Source organism: Pinus tabuliformis, chromosome 3_1 (genome assembly GCF_031772625.1).
Source record: "Pinus tabuliformis cultivar Carrire ecotype Pingquan chromosome 3_1, CPIR1, whole genome shotgun sequence".
In the NCBI taxonomy this organism is placed as follows: domain Eukaryota; kingdom Viridiplantae; phylum Streptophyta; class Pinopsida; order Pinales; family Pinaceae; genus Pinus; species Pinus tabuliformis.
The window spans coordinates 502,441,572-502,453,644 of record NC_142301.1 but is presented as its reverse complement, the minus strand read 5'-3'; positions in this window follow the sequence as shown (position 1 = coordinate 502,453,644).

Sequence of the window (12,073 nt, the reverse complement as noted above, 5' to 3'; positions counted from 1 at the left end):
AATTCTTTTGTTACTCCATGTACACTTCCCATTGCTAGGAGGCATGTCCATTAATCTGCAAGTTTCCATGATATTTTCTACCATTTCCCTTGATGGATCAGCATTATATTTCCCACCAAACTTCTTCTCTGCATTCAGTACCAAGTTGAGATCCCCTCCTATTATTATGCCTCTATTTTGGACCTGCAATAGAAGATTGTTTAAGGTGTCCCAATAGACTTCCTTATCCCTGTAATGATTTGGGGCATAAATGTTAACAATGCAATATATCTCCTTTGACTTTTTGCTTTACAAGCCTATTTTCATCCAATGCAGCTCTTTTTTTTCTTGAATCAACTCCCACTTCTCTGTTTTCCATAATGTAAAAATCCCTCCTGAACCTCTTATTGTTGGGATTGATGTTCCTTGGTAGTTTTTCATTTTTTGAGTCATGGTTTCCATTTTCTTTTCATTTATCTTTGTCTCCTGGATCATAAAAATATCAGGATTCTCTGACACTATTAAGTCCTTCATTGCCTTGAATTTTGGCATACTTCCCATTCCTCTACAGTTCCAGGAGACTATATTCATTATCACTTGGAGTTGAGGGTAGAGGGACCTTTCCCTCTAATGGGTTGAGTGGTTTTCTCCCCTTTTTTTTTCTAAAAAGGTATCTAGTGGTTGTTGGGTGCCCAAAACCATATCCTTTGCCACTGCTTCATCTCTCATTTCTCGTTTGGATTTTCTGCTTGCCCATCTAGGAAGGTTGAGGGAGGATAGGAGATCTTTGGAGATGGCTCAAGTGATTATTCGATCGAAGGAGGAATGGAAGGGCTATGGGAGAGGATGGGAGAGAGAATAGAGGGGAAGGGGAGGAGAGGAGTAGAGGAAGGAATATCAGGATCCCCAAGAGAGCTAAAGGGGTTAGAAGCCAAAATATCCGAAGAGGGGGAGGGCATAGTAGAAGGAGGTAAAGATGAGGAAGGAGAGGGGGGAGTTTTAGGAGGAGAAGGAAAAGGAGCCAAGGAGGAGGGGGGGAAGTGGGGAAGGGTCAAGGATGGGAGGATGGAGACAGAAGAAGGATGGGATGAGGGTTTGGATGTTGACTTTTTCTTCTTGACCTGCTCCCATTTTGGTTCCTCGTTTTCTATTTCTTCTGATTCCTTATTTTTAGCACATCTATTAGAAAAATGACCATATTCATGACTTACCTTACATTTGAACGGAATTTGTTCATAATCTAGCTGTTGAATGTGAACCCAGCTATCCACTTTGATCTTGACTACTTCCGAAAGTCCTTTCCCCAGATCTACTTCCACACATATTCTTGCACAAGCATGCATGTTTTCCTTTGGCTCACTTTTTTCGATATATTTCCCCATTGCATTTCCTATTGCTTTAACAGATTCATCTCCCCATCAATGTAGAGGAAGATGGGGAAACCTCACCCATACTAGCACTGCATTTGGCACGTCCAACTCTGGATCGAAGTCCAGAGTCCATCTGTTGAGATAAAGCCCTCTTGAATCCATGAAATATGGTCTGTTTCTGAAGATTAAATCTTTGTCCTCTTTCAATTCGAAGTGGAAGGTAAAATAACCTCTTCCACAAAACCTGATGGAGATTTTCCCCATGATAGATGAGGCCTATTTTCTTTCCACCCATTTGAGAACCGAACGGGGAGGGCCAAAGTCCAATAAATTGACCAACCAATCCTCATTCAAAGAGGGACAGAGCTACGCGAATTTCAGGTATTTCATCAATCTTCTTAATAAACTTTGATATGGACGGCTTGGGACGAGACGATCCAAGGGAGGAGATCAGAGAGGTAAAGGTTTCCGCATTTTCTCCCAGCTGAGCTGAAGTTCGAGTAGTTGAGGCAGGAATCGATGCACCCACAGGAGGAGGCTTCGCATGGTCCATCACATCCCAGTCGAGGGCAGCAAGCCCTGGGAGCAGGAAGCCCTAGGATCCGAAGGGAGAAGGCGCACTCAGATATTGAAATCACCAAGGCGGGAGCATAGCGCTTGATCCAAACCCTAGTATTTACAAAATGCAAGAGTTAATATTGTTATGTAACAAGGCTACAAGAATAAAAGTGAATGATGCCAAGTTTTCTATATTTAGTTTGTGTGTGAATCAAAATCAATGTAATGAGTTTGAAATGTATTTTCCTTATAATCACTTGGACCTTAATGTTGGTATTAAATATTTGTGATTTACACTAAAGCCAATTTGTTATGGGAAGGTATATTGGTGGTGGTTGGTCTCTAAAATTGAAAAGGCAATTTCTCTATGGTGAAATTAGTGGCTATCAAGAGGGGGAAGATTGGTATTAGTTAAGATAGTCCTAGAAGCCATTCTTGTATATTAGTATACTCTTTTTCACATTCCAAGAGACATATTAGAGAAAAAGTGTAAGTTATTTTATAATTTTCTCTGGCAAATGAGCAGTGTATTTAAAGGGACACAGTGGATTAGGTGGAAAATTTTGGCAACTCCAAAGGCATTGGGGGTCGGGCTTAAAAACAATCATGTTTTTGTCTACTATGTGGAAAGTGTTTATAATTTTTCCTCGCAAAGAATAGTCTCTAGGCCAAGATCTTGGTTCAAAAGTATCTTATATAGAGAAAGCGCATAAAATTATCCATAACATGTCTAGTTAATGGAAGGTCATATCATTGGCCTTCACGGTAATAAGCTCTTGGCTTGGCATGTTTGGGATGGATCAAATATGAGGATTAGGGTTGACTCTATAATGGGATGCAATAGGGATATTTTTCTTCCTGTGACTCTCATTCAACATTTACATGTGATCAAAAGAATAACAATTTATTTACATATGGAAACAAGCTTCTGAAAATATGGTTGGTTGAACTTAGCTGATTTGGGATTGGATGGTGATTTTGTGAGGTAATGGAAGTTATTTGTACTAACCTTACAAAGGGCATGCATAAGACTTTGTGAGAATTCAAGTGAACTAATTTGGGGGATCAATAAGCAAGGATATTCATTTACTACAAAACTAGGTTACCATGTAGCTTTTACACATGGAGATGAGGCGATACATTAATGGTGAAAAGTTATGTGGAAGGTGAAGGCACCTCCTAAATCAAAGTTTATAATTGATCTGGAATTTATCCAAGACAAAGAATTAAAGGTATTACAGACTCATGTGCATGGATGTGCCTATGTTACTTTATGCAATGGATCGATAAGATTGCAAAATACATAGACACTGAGGCAGTTAGAGAAAACATAACAGCAAAACATGTAATACAACAAGTTTAATAAGGAGTTCACCTAATACTCCTGGGCTACGTCTCCTGGTCTAGCTTTCAGTGGTGGCCTCTCTATTATGTTTTCAAAGTAGAGTTTCTTTACAACAGTGAGCTCAATTTGAGTCTCACTCAACAGATATGAATCAGTAGGATTAGAGTACACAGACTCTCCTTATTGGTACTTGACCTCTATTGGTCACAGTAGTATGAGCCCAATCTGAAACTCATACATGACAGGCCTATGCCGAGGAGCTCGCTTGAACCTCTCAAGCTTTCTTTGGAGTGCACAGACTCTCTGACTCTCTCTGGCTCTCTCTGGCTTGATGTTGCCTTCAGGTCAGCTTGACTTCTTCTCTCTGTTCTTTGCTCTTAGCTTTCTACGTCTAACTAACTCCTCTCTATGTGTGTGTCCTCTTCTTCTGTCAGTTCATGGCTTTAAAGCCAGTCTGCTTTCTGTCGGTTCATTTCCGCTTCCCAGCGTTCTGGTTTTCCTGCCTCTATCCGTTTGAACTCCCCTGTTCTATGTCATCATCACTGTGTAATGCTTCACAAGGAGGTTGCCACCTATTCTACAACGAGTGAGTGTGTTAGGTTCCTTGGACACATTTTAACGACAGTTATTTCTGTTTGCTCCAAGATGGCTGCAAAACATGAATCTTCTGCCAACTCATCGTCCACGTCGGACTTCAAATCCCATGTAATCTTGCTTTATCTTTGTCAAATTCGGTCATTTATCGGGACGCGCCTCCACCGTTGATCTGGGCCCCCCAGATCCTACGGTCGTCATTCATATTAGGCAGGTAAGTAGCGTGACGTTTACCTGTCCGATGTGAGCGGTTTTCTCTCTCTTTCGCCAGACGCGTGTCACTCAATGTGTGGCATTGGGCAGAACTCAGCTGAAACTACTTACCGCCTCGAGGCCTTCCAATATCCTTCCAGTTTTGTGGAATCCACAAAACTGAATTAATTACTTTTCCGCATTTCATAGCCATTTCGGGTCCGGGCACTTCGGGGCTTTCCTTCACTGAGGGGGATGCCCTGCGATACGCGATTAGTGCTTTAGTGCTAATCATGTATCAGAAACCACCCCCATTTCTTGAATTAGCCTCTGGTTTTGCCAATTTGCGCCAGCACGCGTTACCATGGGCCAACAGTCTGCGCGCTCGACTGAGGGTCCTCGTTGCTCCGCGCTGATCACAATTGCAACTGTCATGAGGATTCCTTCTGATAGCGTGATCTTTCTAATACTTGAATCTGTTTGGCATAATTTGAACGAGTTTATGAAAACTTAGACAGTGTTTAGGATCTAATTCAGATCACGGCCTTCCCACTAAAAAAGCTTTTGGACCACCAAAAGATTATTTTTAAGCATCAATCAAGTGAGGGTATTGATTCCTCACTTGCCCAATTTCTATCCATTTCGCACTGCTTGGTTTTGAACCTTTGAGTCCAATCTTGAGGTACTCAACATCCCCTCTGCGCGTAGTTCTCACCTTCCTGTCCAGAACTGTATCTTCCTGCAATTCATTAAGATATTCAGGCAACAGATCATCAATAGAAGGCAATTGACTCTACTCTTCGGGATCTTCAATTAATGAAGGTTCAAATAATCTCAAGCTGTCTGCATTAACAACTGAGTAGATGTGCATGTAAGTTGGTAAATCAAGGCGAAAAGCATTCTCACCAATTTTCTCAAGTATCTTGAAAGGTCCATACCTTATTGGCTTCAGCTTCTTACCTTCACCTTGCATTCTGTCTTTGCTGATATACAGCCAGACTTGATCACCAACTTGGAAACTATGCTCCATCCAATGCTTGTCATGCCTTGCCTTGTACTTGGCTTGGTTCTTTTCTAGTTTTTCTTGTACTGCCTAGTGAATCTCTTGGATTTGTTCGATGAACTTGGTTGCCTTGTCCACATCACTGTGTCCATCAACCGCTATGTCTTTACCAAAGACAAAATCCAAGGGAGACCTTGGTGTGAAACCAAAACAGGTCTCAAAAGGAGATCTCTGTGTAGAAGAATGTTTAGCTCGGTTGTAAGCATGCTGCACATAACATAAGTGTTCATCCCAAAGCTTGGGATGCTTGCTACAATAGCCTCTGAGCAATTGGATCACTGTCCTGTTGACTACTTCTGTTTTGCCATCTGTTTGCGGATGAAAAGTTGTGCTCTTCTTCAGCCTGGTGTCCATCAATTCCCACAAACTTAACCAAAATTTCCCAACAAATCGGGTATCTCGATCAGATATAATGGAAGTGGGTAATCCAAAATGAACCCATACATGCTGAAAGAACAACTTTGCAGTTTGTTCAGCTGTAATCTGTTTGTTACAAGGTATTAAAATACACATTTTGCTGAACCTATCCACAACAACATATAAATAGTCATGACCTTTCCTAGATTTAGGAAGTTCTACAACAAAGTCCATGGAAACAATTTCCCAAGGATGAGAAGGAATTGGTAGTGGAGTGTACAAGCCTAGTTTTCTATTAGTGGGCTTGTTTTTAGCACACATGGTACACCCTCTTACATATCTAGAAACTATCTCATTCATTTTTGGCCAATAACAAAATCTTTGCAGTTGTGCAACTATTTTACTTACACCAAAGTGACCTGATATTAGAGAAGTGTGTGCCTCTCGAATTATCTTTACTCTTTCAATTTGTGGAATGCATAGCTTCCCAAAATGATACAAGAGCTGGTCCTTAACATGATAATCCAATTCTTCTACTTGTTTTCCATGACTTAAAGTTGCATATACATCTTTAAAATCTATATCTTGAGCATACTGTTCAATGTAGCTTTCATGCAATAATGAATTATGCTTAAGTATAGTGGACGCATTTATGATTGGTCTGGACAACATATCTACAACTTTATTGTGTATGCCCTTTTTATACCTAATGATTAGATGAAATTGTTGTAGAAAACCCATCCATCTATAATGTCTTGGTTGCTGCAACTTAGTTCAGGAGTGTAAATATTGAAGTGGTTGATGATCAGTATGTATAACTATCTCTTTGCCCATTAAGTAATGTTTCCACTTTTTCACACTCTGTACTAATGCATACAATTCTTTATCATATGTGGGATAGTTAACTACTGCAGAATTAAATGGCTCAGAATGATAACATATGGGTTTACCGTGTTGCATCAACACTGCTCCCATGGCATAGTCACTAGCATCCGTTTCAATCTCAAATGGTATTTGAAGATCGGGCAGTGCTAGTACTAGTGTTGTACTAATCTTTTCTTTCAAGGTGTCAAAGGCTTTCTATTGTTTTCCCCCCCACTAAAACACCTTGTTCAATCATGTTAAAACATGCAAGGGAGCTGCAGTTAAGGAAAACTTAGAAATAAACTTTCTCCAATACTGTGCTACTCCTAAGAAGCTTCTAACTTCTGTAGCAGATTTGGGTTTAGGCCAGTTTACAATGACTGCAACCTTAGAGGGATCTATCTTCAATTCACCACCCCCTACAATATGACCCAAATAATTCAAAGATGTTTTTCCAAATTCACATTTTGAGAGCTTAACATAAAGATTTTCTTTTTTGAAAACATCTAGAGTCTGCTTAACATGCTTTAAATGTTCTTCCCATGTTTTACTAAATATAAGAATGTCATCCAAATATACAATGACAAAATCATCAAGAAAAGGTTTGAGTACATCATTCATTACTCTCATGAAAGTAGCAGGAGCATTAGTTAAGCCAAAAGGCATAACCAACCACTCATACAATCCCTGCTTTGTTTTGAAAGCAGTCTTCCATGCATCTTGCTCTGCAACTCTGACCTGATGATAGCCACTATGCAAGTCCAATTTGGAAAAATAAACAGCTTCCTTTAATTGATCCAATAGATCATCTATGCGAGGAAGGGGATAACGATTTTTTATTGTTATCTTATTCAGTGCTCAGTAATCAATGCACATTCTCCATGAGCCATATTTCTTTCTCACCAAGACAATTGGAGAACCACATGGTGATGTGCTAGGTTTGATGAACTCCTTCTTGAGCATCTCTTGTACCTGCTTCTTGATTTTTACATTCTCTAAAGCGAACAACCTGTACATTCCGATGTTAGGCAATGGAGCATCTTGCTACAAGTTAATATCATGTACTATTTCCTTTTTGGGTGGAGGTTCTTGAAACATTATATCATATTCTGAAACAAATTTTTCTAAATCAGCTTGTTGTTTAGCATCACAGCGCTCAAATACATTGGTTTTATCATGTTTCTTTTCCTTTACAACCATCAGTAAAAATTGTTTGCATGAATTTACAATTCTTTTCATCTGCCCTGAGTTTATGAGAGTATAATTATTCTTGAGTTTATGATCTCTTACAATATATTTGAATCCATCTTTAACGAGTTGATACTTGTTCTTAGCTCTATAGAAAATATCTTTTCTGTCATACAAGTAAGGACTTCCTAAAACAATTCCACACATATCCAAAGGAACTATATCTAACTCAACCTCATCTACAAATGCTGACCCAAAAGAAAACCTAAGTTTACATTGTCTAGTCACTTGTAGCTGTGCTTTATCACATAACCAACCTAATGGATATGGCTTTTTGTGAGGTGTGGTTAGTAATCCCAAATTCTTTACAATTGCTTCAGAAATTAAATTTACTTGTGAGCCACTATCAAACAAAGTATCAATCTTTTGATGCTTGGAAATAACTCGAATATGAAAAAGCTCATGTCTTTTCCTCTCATTTTCTTCATTATCAATAGATTGTGCAGAATTACTAGTAGATGCTTAATAATTTCTACCTTTTATACCTATGGCTGCGATTATTGTTTCATCTCCTGAGTCTGACCCCAAATCCTTTTGAATAGCTGCAGCAGTCTTCTTCATCTTGCCCTTGAATTTCTTGGGTCTCAGCTCCGGATGCAGGATTCAGCAGTGTTCATCATCATGCCCATCCTTCTTACAGTGAGTGCATGAAGACTTGGTCTTTTGTATAGTATTGGCCTTCCTCTCTTTCCATTTATGTTTTCTCTTTCCTTGCTTTTTCTTGCAGTGGGTTTTGATGATCCCCCAACTTCTTGGTTCACATTCTTTCCTCTAGCCTCTAAATGGGTAGCCTGAACAGATACCTCATCTATGCTAGTGGGATTAAACATGAGAATAATGTGCCTTAAGTAGCTGCATAGACCACCTATATACTTCAGCAGAGTTTCAGGTGAGTCTAAAGAAATTCCTAGAATCAAAACTCTTTTCCTAAACTCTTGAGTGTAACTTTGTACACTTTTCCCTTTTAATTGGTGAAGAGTTTGCTAGCTCATCATGGCTTGCTGCATATAGGCTAGTGGATAGAATTGATTTTTAATTGCAGAAACAAATTCACTCCAGACAGAAAGAATTTTACCATGTTTCTTCATGTCAGCTTGTGTCCTGCCTTCCCACCATACCAAGGCAGTGGCTCCAAGGCGTAGGCTGGCCAACTAAATATTATTCTTGTTTGAATCTATGCTCTGCACTCTGCAATAAACATCAATCTGTCTAATCCAATTATCCGGCTTTTCTGCATTCAACTCTCCATCATATATCGGCAAATCAAATTTCACATCTAATTTAATCAAAGATGTTTTCTTTTTATTTTCAGGGCTACTAGGAGGTGTGGGAAGTTTTTCTTCTTTCCCTTTGCCTTTAGAGTGGTCATGGAGGAGAGATTCTTCTGCTCCTTTATCTTGTTTGGAGTTTGATGAATCTTCAGCTCTACCTCTCTTAAATTCTCTATACATTTCCTCCACCATGGCTTTCATGGTCAGGAAACCATCCATGAACTGGGAGTCTGATTCCAAGGGGTTTTCTTCTGACATTTTCCTCTTAGAGTGGATTGTTTCAATTTCAAGGTTAGCTTCAACCAACTCTCCTTATCCTAATTTAATATTTGATCTAGTTAGCATTCAACAACAAAATCCAGCACAAGCTTGTCTAACCTTAGTAACCTAGAGCTATCATACCACTTGATCTGGAATTTATCTAGGACAAAGAATTAAAGGTATTACAGACTCATGTGCATGGATGTGCCTATGTTACTTTATGCAATGGATTGATAAGATTGCAAAATACATAGACACTGAGGCAGTTAGAGAAAACATGTAATACAACAAGTTTAATAAGGAGTTCATCCAATACTCCTGGGATACGTCTCCTGGTCCAGCTCTCAGTGGTGGCCTCTCTATTATGTTTTCAAAGCAGAGTTTCTTTACAACAGTGAGCTCAATTTGAGTCTCACTCAACAGATATGAATCAGTAGGATTGGAGTACACAGACTCTCCTTACTGGTACTTGACCTCTATTGGTCACAGTAGTATGAGCCCAATCTGAAACTCATACATGACAGGCCTATGCCAAGGAGCTCGCTTGAACCTCTCAAGCTTTCTCTGGAGTGCACAGACTCTCTGACTCTCTCTGGCTCTCTCTAGCTCGATGTTGCCTTCAAGTTAGCTTGGCTTCTTCTCTCTGTTGTCTGCTCTTAGCTTTCTGCGTCTAACTAACTCCTCTGTGTGTGTGTGTCCTCTGCTTCTGTCAGTTCATGGCTTTAAAGCCAGTCTTCTTTCTATCGATTCGTTTCTGCTTCCCAACGTTCTAGTTTTCCTGCCTCTATACGTTCGAACTCCCCTGTTTTGTGTCATCATCATTGTGTAACGCTTCACAGGGAGGTGGCCACCTATTCTACAACGTGAATGTATCAGGTTCCTTGGACACATTTGAACGGTTTTTATTTCCATTTGCTCCAAGATGCCCGCAAAACACGAATCTTCTGCCAACTCATCATCCACGTTGGACTTCAAATCCCATGTAATCTTGCTTTATCTTTGTCAAATCTGGTCATTTATCGGGACGGGCCTCCACAGTTGATCTGGGCTCCCCAGATCCTACGGTCGTTGTTCATATCGGGCGGGTAAGTAGCGTGACGTTTACTCGTCTGATGTGAGTGGTTTTCTCTCTCTTCCACTGGACGTGTGTCACTCAATGTGTGGCATCGAGCGGAACTCGGCTAAAACTGCTTATCGCCTCGAGGCCTTCCGATATCCTGTCGGTTTTGTGGAATCCATGGAACCAAATTAATTGCTTTCCGCATTTCATAGCCATTTCAGGTCCGCGCACTTCGGGGCTTTCCCTCACTAAGGGGGGCACCCTGCGATACGCGATTAGCGCTAATCGCGTATCAGAAACCACCCCTGTTTCTTGAATTAGCCTCTGGTTTTGCCAATTTGCGCCAACGCATGTTACCATGGGCCAACGGTCTGCACGCTCGACCGAGGGTCCTCGTTGCTCTGCGCTGATCACAATTGCAATTGTCACGAGGATTCCTTCTGATAGTGTGATCTTTCTAAGACTTAAATCTATTTGGCATAATTTGAACAAGTTTATGAAAACTTAGAGAGTGTTTAGGATCCAATTCAGATCAATAATGTGATTAGCTTTATCTGACAAGGTCCAACTCTTCATATGCACCTAACTATTCATATTTATTCTCATTTAATATTAATATAGCTATATACAAAATACCATAATCACGAAGATTAAGTATGTATCATTCCCCACCTTAATTCGAACGAGTGTTTGTGAGTCCATGCAGTATTCTAAACTTTTCAAACTTTTATTTTCCAAGTTCTTTGTTGAAAGTGTCCATAATTTTCTCACCTGGGGAACAACACCTCAAATGAATACTCACGTCCTCTACCTAATATCAAATTAGATGGTACTTTGTGTTGATGTGCTTGGTTTGATCTTAGAAATATAAGTTTCTTGGCTAACTTAATTGTAGAAGTATTCTCAACCATAAGATGAGTAGGAATAACTTATTTCTCTTACAAATATTCAAGTATCTTCCTAAGCCACACAATCTCCTATGTTGCTTCTATAATTGTCGCATACTTTTCCTTTGTTGTGGAACTTGTTGGAACTAATTATCTGTGTGATCTCTAGGAGACATTTGTTGATCCAAGACTCATGAGATAGCCTAAAGTTGACACTGCATTTTTTTTTATCCCCATCAACATTTGAATTAGAATATTCAATCAAGTTGAAGTCATCCACCTTAGAATACTTGATTCCAAAGTCTTGAGTTTAGTTCAAATATATTAGAACTCTTTTTGAAACAGACCAATGTCCTTCACAAGGTTTTTGCGCAAAATTGGAAAGAATATCAACAAAAAATGAAATATATATTCTATTGGTGGTAAGGTAAATAATACTTCCCATAGGCCATTTATACTTAGTTGTGTCATCAAATTCATTCCCTTCTTATGATGTGAGGTTAAAATTCTGTTCCATTGCAGTAAACAAAGGGTTACACTCAACCATGCCAAATCTATTCAATAATTCTCTAATGTACTTATTTAGGGAGATGAATATGTACTTCTGAATTTTGAGCCACTTTAATTCCCAAGTAGTAATGAAGATGTTCCAGATCTATCATCTCAAATCCTTTCTCCAATTATTTCTTTATGGATGCAATATAGCTTTAATTGTTCTCTATTATCAACAAATCATCTACATATACTACAAGATATGCAACAATTTTGCAAATTTTCTTGACAAATAGAGTTGTATCATTAAGATTAAAGTTCTTGAAATACGATTTCAGAAGAAGTTTAGTTAGCTTTTCATATCAGACTTGCAGTGCTTGTTTCAGGCCATATAAATATTTGATGAGTTTACATACTTATGTTCTTATCCCTTCACAACAAAACCTTATAGCTGAGACATGAAAGCATTCTATTTCAAGTCTCCATTCAAGAAAGAAATATTCACGTCCATTTGATAAACTCTCCATCCATT